The sequence below is a fragment of the Podarcis melisellensis genome (assembly GCF_964234715.1).
Source record: "Podarcis melisellensis genome assembly, chromosome: 3".
In the NCBI taxonomy this organism is placed as follows: Eukaryota; Metazoa; Chordata; class Lepidosauria; order Squamata; family Lacertidae; genus Podarcis; species Podarcis melisellensis.
The window spans coordinates 46,163,173-46,174,875 of record NC_138530.1 but is presented as its reverse complement, the minus strand read 5'-3'; the positions used below and the strand labels follow the sequence as shown (position 1 = coordinate 46,174,875).

The window sequence follows — 11,703 nt, the reverse complement described above, 5'->3', positions numbered from 1 at the left end:
CTGTACTTGAGTCATATATCATGTGCATTGTGTCTCCCTCAGTGATAAAGTTCACCAATAACAGCGAAAAGGAAGGCAAGTGGCATGATGCAAGTGGTCTCACAATATCAAGCCAGAATTCCACCCGCAGGCACCCTTGGAAGTTCCTGAAGTCAATGACAGAAGGTCTTTGCAGGGCTTTGTTAGAGAATGTCTAACAAACGCATACCAGTATTTAGGACCCCATGAAGTTACGTTTGGCTTCTAGAAGGGGTTGTTTATTAACACAGAATCCTGAAGCCCTTAACTCTTGACAGTGACCAGATTCTCCAAGAGACATCTGCTGAATGTATGCCAAGGACCAACAATACCTTTCCTAATACGGTAAGTACAGCTTGAGCTGTTGTTCTAATTCTCATTTATTCTGGAACAGGGATGGGTGACTGTCAATTTTGGTTTCTCATAGTTCCAATTTTATGTTGGGTTCTCCACATTTCCACACCAGACATAGACATTTTTGTATGTAGCTTTGTCTAATATACACACTTTTGCAAAGCACATTTCTCTAATATAATGTGCTTTGTTATTAGTTAATATAGGCATTTCATGCAAATGTGACTCTGATATATGAATTTTTGTATACATTAGTTGGCTGGAGAAATGTGTTGCAAAATTAAGAGAAGTGCAAATTTTGAAGGATTGCTGCTTTTCAGTTTTCATATTGTTTTGCAAAGTGAGAATTAGGTGTGTTCGCCTTTATATGTGAACATAATAAAAATTCTCATCTATCCCTTATTGGAAGTAACTGCTATTGAAATCAGTAGAACTTACTTCCACGTAAACATGTATAAGATCCTGCCAATATTAATATTAATAGAGCTACTCTGTGAAGCAGAAATATTGAAGGTACATTTCCTCCCATATATATTTTCTAAATTTAGAAACTTTTGGAAATGCCTTCATTACTTCCCAGGGATGCACAAACACAATACATCTCTAGTTTTGTGGATCAGTCAATTAAAGAAAATCATTTTTTTCATTCTATAATTATGCACGAGGGGAGACAGATCCCGAGTGCAATGGGTTATAATTCCCTGTAATTAAGTCAATGGGTTGCATCTAACTACATTTTATTCAGAGTAGACCCACTGAAATTAAGTAAAGAAACATTAGTGTCAATGGGTCTACTCTGAGTAAAACTAATACTGGATGTAACCCAATAAGACTGTCATGCTACTAGATCCTACTATGCAGGTGAATCCTATACATGTTTACTTGGAAGTCACCCTTGCTTATTTCAATTAGCCTTTCTGTTTAGGGAAGTTTTTAATGACTGGTGTTTTAATGTATTTTAACCTTCTGTTGGAAGCCGCCCAGAGTGGCTGGGGAAACCAAGCCAGATGGGCGGGGTAGAAATAAATTATTATTATTATTTCTCCAGTAATGAATATGTGTTTAGGACAGGGCACTCCAACTTTTCATACTAAGTGGGCCTCAAGAGTACTTTAACATGGAATCCATGGGCCACACATGGGGAGTGAAGCCAAAATTTGACTCTCTCCACCCCCAGCCCTCACACTGCCTTCCCAAATTCAGCCAAGTGATGCTCTGGCTTTTGAGAAGGAGGCACGAGGCTCTGGAAAGGGTCCTAGCGCCCTCCTTACTCCTTCCCCAAGCTGGGAAAGTGCTAACTAAACTTTGGGAAGGAAGAAGGAGGACTCTAGGACTCTATCAGAGCCCTCACACCTCCTTCATAAAGCACAGTGCCCCATTTACCTGGCTTTAGGAAGGCAGTGTTAGGGCTGGGGGGGTGGTTGTCAAATGTTGCCAAGGACTGGAGGGGAGGGGGAGCTTCAATGGCTGCATGTGGCCCTCGGGCCACATTCTGGACCACCCTGGCTTAGAATTACAGCCTAAGAAACAAAATACCAGTATTTCATTTGCAAAACAACTGGGCTTTGAAGCAATTTATATGGGGTTGTTGGGTATGTGAAAGCCCCTTTAAGATGTGTTTTTGTCCATAATATGTCTGTTATGGGACCTGTCCATAGTATGTCTTTGGATCAGGTTTTTGAGGTTCCACTTTGTCCATGTTTAGAGTTTCACACACACACACCCACAGCAGCCAACCAGTAAACACAAGAAATATAACCTTGCAGCCAACCTGCAGTGCACATAAGCTTTGTTCTGAGCACATTTCAACTAGCTGCTTAAAGCAGAACTCGCTGTGCTGCCACAACACGTTTCCCAGCAACACAGAACACATGGTAGATTAGCTCTATCTTGCAAAGCTTTTGGGGAAGGGGGGAGCATGCGTATTAGTCCTGTTTTTAAAGATCCAGAGACCATATCTTTGTTGGAAAGGGAGCTAGATGTTGGAATAACACCAGCCCTCTGAAACATAAGATACACTCCACTTGTTCACATAGTTTATGACCTTGGATAGCTGATAAGCCAATACGATACGATTTCAAGCCCAGTGTTTTGCAAGCTTCAGGTACCAGGTGTTACTGAAGGTCACTGTTATGGAAAAATGGTCTCTCCCACAATTAGGAGAAGGCTACAGAGAATAGTTTTTATGCAACACAGCTTGTTGATGATTAACAGGGTGTTTTTTTAACTGCACAGTTAATACTTATTCAAAGCACCCTGTTAGGATAGGAGTGGAGGCAGGGAGAAATGTTTATTAAACACCCATTGTGAATGATGTATGAGAAATTCAGATGCATATGATAGGAAAAGGCAATCAATTATGTTTTGAAAGAAATAAAAATGTGTGAGGTTATTTTGGTATAACAGGGCTGTCTATATGCCTCCTTTCTAAAAAGCACTACTACTACAACACCCATAGCTGACAAACTGAAGTCAGAATGGACCTTTGACATTTGAATGTTTCTCTAAAATCAATCTTACCTGCATTTTATTGTGGAATATTAAAAACAAAATAGGTAAACTCGGCAACCAAATTCACAGGCTATGACTTTCTTTGCAGTGACTACAATGAAAATCTTTGCACTCTCGGAGATACTATGTTTGTGTGGTTTAGATTACAGACTGGCACTCAAAAGAGGGATAGGGAGTTGGTGGTCCTCCAGATGTTGTTGAACTCCCAACTCCCATCAGCCTCAGGCAGCATGGTCAATGGTCAAGGAAGATGGGAGTTATAATCCAGCAACTTCTGGAATGCACCATTCTTGACCATCATGGTTGCTGAATAGGGCACAGCCCTACCATTAGGCAGAATGAGGCAACCACCTCAGGTAGCTGATTCTGAGTGGTGGCAACTGTTAACTGTTTGATTTATTGTTGCATTTCTTTCTCCCAGGGAGAGATGTTCATGGAATTTTGCTGACTCAGGTGCCAAAATAACTTGGCCAAAATAATTTCAGAGCTATGCGCCTTGTCCAGGGAAACATGGCACCACTACCTATTCTGTCCTGGGGAGTGAAATGTCTTGGTCTGGCCCTGCTGCTGGGCAGCTAGCTGAACTCCATCGTTGTGCCTCACCTTTGATTCCCCTACTGACCATCTTTCTACCTGAACAAAACAGTATCATATATCAGGTAAACCTAATGCAAGTGCTAAGAAATCTGTCAGCCTGTCGGCTCTGGAAACCCCAGTTATCTACTGGGACAAAATGAGGAAAGTGACTGGCTGTAGTTGACCAAAAGGCGGGAAGCCCAACTTATAGCATTTACGTATTGCTGTTGTTCAATGGACTGTTTTCCTGTGATTGTACATTTGTGTTTGAAATTATTTGGGATGTATCTGTGAGGGTGGCAATGGGGGGGGATAAAAACACTGAGGGAAAGCTCAGGGACATGGGGGGTTGTCAAAAAATAACCTGTGGAATAACTGTTGCATAAACATAGTGCTTACTCATAACCAAACCACGTGACCCATTTCATGAGCCAAGCTGTGAGTGACTTCACTTGATGCCCAGATGCAGGAAATTACTCTAGAATAACTAATTGGTGGGATATTTTAGACTTTGCCTGTGGCAGCTCATGGAACAAATCAACACACAGTCTTGTGAATTGGGCAGCAGTTTGGGAATAGATGGTTAGATGCCTACAGGGTGCAGGCCAGAAAATATATACTAACATGGGAGAAATATGAGCCCTGGTGAGCTATTGTGTTCAATAAAACCTTCCCAACACTTCACCTGTGATATTGTTTCATAACATTTGTGTGCATGCATAGATGTTCCTGTGGAACAGAAACTAGAAGAGAGACAGTTCAAAAATCATATGCACATTTGGCTCAGTATAAGTTTTATCTTTTCAGTACAGGCTTAAGAAATGCAAAGAAGCAGTTTTAGTGTCAATGTGAAATTATCCCAAATGTTCACTATGACAAATAAGGTGCTCTAGCAGGAATGAAAGCAAGGCAGCCAGTGTAAACATATCCATGGAAAATATGGTACTTTCTAATGAAGCAGACGGTAACTTTTGTAGCAGGAATGGCAAACCAAAGGCTGGGGTGAGGGGAGGGCAATTGTGACCCTCCAATCCTCTCTTGCTCTGGCCCTCTGGACCCTCCCCATGGCAAATCCCCTCTCCAGCCACACACCCTGTGCTGCCTCCTCCATTGACACCACAGGGTGGGATTGTAGCCTAATATTTCACTGATATGAATTCTGTTTTGATCATCGTATTTGGAATGTCTCAGAATAATTCTTTCTTTATTCATTCTCTCACATCCTTCTTCCACCTTCCCCCCCCCAGCTCGACAAAAGAAGTTCCAAAAGCAGCTTAAAATGTCCAGTTCAAAACTCAATTTACCAAAATTATATTTCACGGACAAAGCAAATCAGCAGCCTGAAAGTCATAAACACAAGACTGGGAAACAGCAAGACACAGCACAAGCTTTTCTGAAGAAGGAAGGGGAGCTGGTTCACCAGGTTATAGAGGGGAGGGAGGATCTTGAATCCTCTCGCTAATGGCAAAGCTAATAAAGGTCTGCCAACAGCTGTTTTCCATGGAAGATTGTCTTGATCCAATGTGCCAAAAAAGCATGAGCCTTTAACAGTGCATTTGTCTGCCTCAACACAACCGTTGAACTGTTTGCCTTCATTACGGCTCCATCAAAACAATACAGAGTTAAGGGGGGGAACTTGAGTAATGTCAGCCAGCTATTGTCTTCATAGGTACAGCCCTGTTTTTATGCCTGCAAACACAAAACCTGGGCTTGTCAGTGAACTGGTGAATTGTCAAATAAGATATCCAACACCTTTATTCAACATCTGCTAATCCAGGTGCAGAACACGGCATGAGCTCTTTGTTTGTGGATCCGTTAGAGAGAGAAATGCAAAATCACAATTAAGCGATATGTTTTTCTCAGCCTCACTCTTCTTCCTTCACACACACACTTGATGCCTGACATCTCTCTGTTAGCCGCTCCTTCTCTTTCACACCCCAGCTCCTCGTTTTATTTGATATGTGGGGGTTGCATTCCTTATTCCCATTTATCTGGGAAGTTATTCCCACTGAACTCAGCAAGACTTAATTCCGACTACAGTGTGTGTTCAGTAGGGCAAGGCTGCCAACGACAAGCAAAATATCCGTCAAGGTTCTTGTACTTTTAACAGAAAGCCAGCAAGCAAAACTTTGTGTACCACGCTGATACAGTGATAGGAAAGCTTCTCTGGATAAAAGGATACTGTCACGCTCTTGTTAAAGGCACAAGATCCCTGTGATGGGGGGCGGGAGGCTGGAAAACCCAGGGGAAGGAGATAAGCCAAGTAGGTAATCCAAATTTATCACCTGCAAGAACAAAATTCCAAATAGTGTGTGCCTGCGTGTGGGTGTGTATATAACAGCTTTATCAAAGCCACCAAGTCTCAACACCTCATTTCCTGCAAATCTCAACACCTTTCAAGATCAGGAGCAATAACTCTGATCCAGCCCCTTCTGGGCCTGTAGGAAAGGGCAGCAAGGCTCCAGGATCTGAGGATGGGAACGCTGCAGATTAGGGGCAGTCGAGGTGCAAGGGTGAAGGGTAAGGGATAGGCCAGTTGGGGTTGTTATTCCTTCTCCCTGGCCATCACTTACCCCTTTGTCACTGAGCAATGGATTAGGATGGTGTAGACAGTAGCTTCTGCATATGAAAATGGCATGGGAGTTATGGAAAATGACTGAACGCAGCCAATGAGAGTGGCCTCACACCTACAGGCTGCATTCCATATTCTTTACCTGTTCAGATACATATGAAATATGGAAATAGCAGGAAACAGAGAAAGACCTTTATTTGGAATGCCCAAAGAGCATTCACATGACCTTCTAATCTCCTGGAGACATGTGGTCAAGAACACCCACAGACCTTCACAACCATTGGCTATGTTTCTTGCACAGGTGGGTAATGCAAGTCAACAACAGGTTAGTCACTCCTGTTGCCATGACATCTAGTTGGGCCCCACAAGGTGGAATGTGTGAACCACTGATCCATGCTTTGGCTACCACCGAGCATAGGTTAGAAATCTGCACGTTTACTCCCTCTCACCTTTTCTTTCTTTTGCCCCTTCCTTCCCTCTCTTCTCCCCACACCCTCAGATGTCATTTAGATCGTAAGCTCCTTGGGGCAGTCATTTTTGCTTATAATCCCATGAAGACTGATCACACTGCAATAATAATATCAACAGGACATGTAAACACTGGTATGTGCTTTGGTTTAAGACTTAAGCTAAGCTATTGTATGAACTTGATCTAAATAAAAATGTAACTTTTTCATGGCATTGGGAAGAATTAAACATTGTGCTTTTCTGATGGTTCTGTCAATGGAAGCATTTCAACTAGCCCCTCTCTCCATCCCCCCACATGCATTTCTGGGGGTCCTTCCACCCCCAGACATTTGGGGGACATGGGGAGGAGAGGGGGTAAACCTCATTGCAAGGAGAAGCCCTTGAACAGGACTTCTGTTTATGGGTGTCATTACTTGAATTTTGCCCACAATAATAATTATTATCATTATTATCTTTACCATTTCCTATGTAGGCTTTATTAAATTAAACAATTCGATAATTTAAGGTGCTCCACCCGCACCCCACACACAAGAATTGAGTTCTGGAAAACCTTCCCTGTAATGACAAGTAGAAAATATTATTTCACTTTCCCCCCAAAGAAAGTTAAGGGGGTGGTTTATTGAGAGGTGATGAATTCCCCTTGTGGAAAGGAGATTTCTGGTAGCAGATGGCTCTTCAATTTAGCTGACAAATATGTAACTAGATGCAGTGGACAGAAGCCAAAATAAACAAATGCATGCGAGGCATGAGGTGTCTAACAATTAACAGTCAGGGTAATAACCTGCCTAGGGATATGATGGATTTTTCCCATGTTCAAAATCGTTATAAATTGATATCTAAGGGAAATGCTGTTCAGCACAATTAGATTTATTTTCTTCGTGAAGAAGAGATTCTGCATATTTTGCTGAAGTTTTGGAAAGCTATCTTCGTATTATTATTTTTTTATTGCATTGGCAGGTCAACGTTCTGTAAACTGAACATTTCAGCATGTGTTTGTAAACTGCCCCAATCTTAAACAAAAAATATTGGCAGAAGCCAACTGTCCTCAGAGAGAGGCATGTGAACAGCATATTCTTTGACATTAATTGGACCAGCAACAAATAAACAGTGAGTTTATAAATAGTAGATTTTCATGGTGGGGCAGTGAACCATTCTGCAAGCAAGATGTCGCAGCCCCTGTGACTTGGCAGAGCCCCATCCAAAAATGGTATTTATGTATAACGTTTATATCCTGCCTTTCCTCTGAGGAGCTCAGGGCAACATACATTGTTCTTCCCCTCTCCCTTAAATCCTCACAACAACCCTGTGAGACTGGTTGTGCTGAGAGATCATGAATACTCCAAGTCACCCACCAAACTGTGGCTGAGTTGGGATTTGAATCCTGTCCGACGAAAACTCTAACTGCGACACTGCACTAGTTCAATGGGAAATCTTGAAATATTGGAAATCTTAGCTTTACTGGCCCTGATCCACAGATGCTCATGTGCAGAAGCAGGCTATAGGAACAAGCCTTATACTGGGTTTGACCACTGAACCATCTATCCAGCACTGTTCACACTGACTGACAGTAGCTCTTCAGAGTTTCCTACAGGGATCTATCCCAGCCCCAGTTGAAGATTGAACTGAGACCTTTTCCTTGCAAAGCAGATGCTGTATGCTATGGTCAGAGATGGAAAAATTTGATAATTTTTGTTCCAGTCTTAAATTCAATTCTATACATTTCTGTATCAGTTTGAAAACTTTTTTTAAAAAGGCCTCATGAAAATTCATCAGCATTTTAGTGTGCATTTCTCATGTATAATATGAGAAATTCTGCACATTTCTGTGCAATTTTGCGCATACATGCAAATATCAGTATTTTGGAAGCAATTTCCCCATATTGTGTATTTTGCATGCTATTTCCACCAACATAGGCACTTTTGGACACATTGTTTGGTCGGAGAACTCCACTGCAAAATTCAGAAAACTGCAAATTTCAAAAGATAGGTGCTTTTTGGTTCATATATTATTCCAGGAAGTATAAATTAGGTAGCTTCACATTAAAATAGGAACTGAAACATAATTCCCACCCCCAGTTATATCTATGTGAATGCTCCTGTGTGTGAGGATCTGTGTGTGCCCCCAGCAAACATTTGGACAGCACATTCGAACGCTTGGTGAATGCAGGGGGGAAAGGTGGCCTGAGCTGCAAGCTGAACAGGCCTTGCAGAATGAGTGTGTAGAGTTAATTCAGAATGTTCGTGGTGCAAACAAACCCACACAGCTTTCATTATTCTCTCTCTGCGTTAGTGTGAACACACAAATGCTTACAACACAGAGTCTGAAGTAGAAACCAGCTTCATATATTAATTCCCCTTGCGGGATTTGGATTAAAAATGTGTTTTTCCATCCAATCTACAATAAAATATGTTTTTTCAGAGGGCCTAGCCCCAAATGCTATTGTTTCCAGTCCTCAGTGTATACAAGCAAAGTTGTTCAACACAGTAACAGGGCAGGAAAGTTGGTATTTTAGCAAGCAGATGGATACATTGGGAGGCTATGTTTTGTTATTAGGTATTCATTTGGTATGCAGAAGCAAGAAAATGAAAGCACTAGGGTTTGACTTCCTACTTTTTATGCTTTGTCTTCATTAATGAAACAATGTTTATGAGGAATCATGAAGACACCTCATGGGAACAGGCAATAATATTAATGATAGAATTCATTGTGGCTTTATAAACACCAGAAACATCTTCATTCAGATCATGCCAGGCAGAAAGAAATAAGGAGAGAAAGAGAGAGAGAGAATGAATCCAATGCAATGCTCTCACAAGCCCCCAGAGGAGAGGAAACACACCTGTATCATGAAGTTTTTAATGTTTGATATTTTACTATGTTTTATATATGCTGCTGTAAGCTGTCCAGAGCAGCTGGGGAAACCCAGCCAGATGGGTGGAGTATATAAAATAAAATTAATACTACTAATACTAATACCACGACTACTACTAGCAAGAGACTCAGTTAAGGCAGAGTATGCCTTTTTCACTATCACATGCAGCTGAGCAAGATCTAGATAAGCCTATTCTCTTCTTTGTAACAGTCAGTCATATTAACTTACAAACAGTATGTCAAGGCATATACAAAATATCTTGGAATCTATTCATGGGCATTTTAAATAGTACCAACTGTGGCCTTCTGTGTGTCTCCCCACCCTTTGGAAATAATAGGCTTTGGAGAGAATGTGAAAGAAAAGGTTAAACACCACCACCACCACCACCCTGTTCCCTGATCAAATTAGAAGCTACTTCCGAGTGAAGGGGAAAGATCCTTTTGGATATGAATTATAAACCCTTTAGCATAATGAATCTTTTAATCCTCAGAAAGAAGTGCTTGAGGCCCTAAAAATATGTTCTATCATGCTAAGTTTGGGTAAACTGAACAGAAGTATACACTCATCTGGCCAGCTTAAGAGGCTGTTTTAGCACCTTTTTTCATGTTGTTGCCATGATTACAGAGGCAGCCATAGAGGACCAATTGGCATAGAGGGAGAGATTGGCCAAGCCAGCCCATAACAGCTTCTGAACAAGAATCTAGTGCAAACTCAAGCCTCCCAAGTCTCATGGGTTAACTTTCAAGAGGCACCAAGAACTTTCAACATAGCTTTCAGCTTAAAGGGACTTAAGGTGTTGCACAATTTTCAAAGAAAACATGCCCCTGAAATGCTGCCAAGTAAATAATGGAAGTAGATGAAGCAACACAACCACCTGGCTGTCAGAAGTGCAAGGTACTCTTTCTTTAGTAATAATAGAGCAATCACAAAGTTCTCAGCAATGCAAATAAGGATGTCTGTTTAACAGTGCAGTTTTGTTTTTTTAATCTATCAAGAACAGACACGTCAAAGAAAGTGATAGTGCAGGATTGCCCTACACCCTTTTCCTCTAGGTATAATCCCTCAAAAACCAATCCTTGCCAAGGACAAGTATTGCACACACTCACACAGAGAGAGATAATTAAGTGGGTACTTATTAACAAAGTGAAATGAAGCTTGTACTTTAAAGCAACTATCCAATATTCTAGCGTTTCAATTGGAGCCCAAGCTGAGGTGAGGCGATAATGTGTTCAGTGCTGAGCAGATAAAATAGAGGTTGATTTTAAACTTGGAGAACCTCAACCCAGCCAAGCCAGCAAAACGTGGGGAGGGGGCTGGAAAGGAATCCCAAAGGGTATATTTCATGCAACAAAATACAATGGTTTGAATCCTAGCTTCCATTCTCTAAATGGGACAAAGTCCCTGCGCACACACACACACACACACAGCACCCAAAAATCTGGGGATGCTGTTGTCTACCTGTCAGGGGCTGGACATAGGAGGAGGAATGGTAGAGACCACCTCTCCAGCCTGACCCTTCCAGGGAGGAGGAAAAGGAAGACAGTATAGATTTACAACAGGGGTTTGAGGGAGGTGGCTGCTCAGTGGCAGATGAGGGGGAAAGTTGGGAAATAATGGGAAAGCCATAACAACAGCCAGCTGACACATTGTCATTAGAAAGCATTCCAGACCCTCCATCTCCCAGAACCCGGCAAGCCTTAAAAGTAGGAGAGCAAAGAGTTCAAAGACAGAGGGCATGTAGCAGCATCCATAGGAGAGACTATGAGACTGACAAATGAGGAAGTGGGAGGGTGGAGATTCACTCGGGACAACATCATTATCCAAGAGTCTGGGTTCTATAGCCTTTCTCAGTAAAGACTTGAAATAAAAAAGGATTGTAAGAAACTTTTCCTTGTCTTTATACTTTCCTGGGCAATAAGCTGGGAGCCACTGACAGCACCCTGACACCACCTGGCTCTTTACCTGCTGTTTTGTTATCTATCTATCTATCTATCTATCTATCTATCTATCTATCATCTATCTATATCTCTCTCTCTATCATCATCATCATCATCATCATCATCATCATCTATGTTTTAGTGAATGTTCATTATTGCTTGAATCCATGGACAAAACATTTTCCTTAAGTGTATGCACACAGCTAAACAAACACCTATGTGCATGGACCTCAGTTTCCAGAACTTGCAGAGGTCAGGGAAGTAGTAATTTAGGGGAGCGGACAATGCACAGGCTATGGATACAACCCATCAAGCACCGTCCACTAGCATGAATGGAAAACTTGGAGGGAGATTTATATTGAAAGTGCTCATGTGTGGATAAAAGTGCACAAAAGCAC

General features: G+C 41.7%; 1 long non-coding RNA gene across 1 annotated transcript; it reads left to right on the top strand.

The window, feature by feature from the left end:
* The first annotated feature begins 3,363 nt into the window (after window positions 1-3,363).
* Window positions 3,364-5,086, top strand: LOC309367585. The gene is made up of 2 exons (XR_014167244.1): window positions 3,364-3,542; window positions 4,707-5,086. It is a non-coding gene; the product is annotated as an uncharacterized lncRNA (long non-coding RNA).
* The last annotated feature ends 6,617 nt before the right edge of the window (window positions 5,087-11,703 follow it).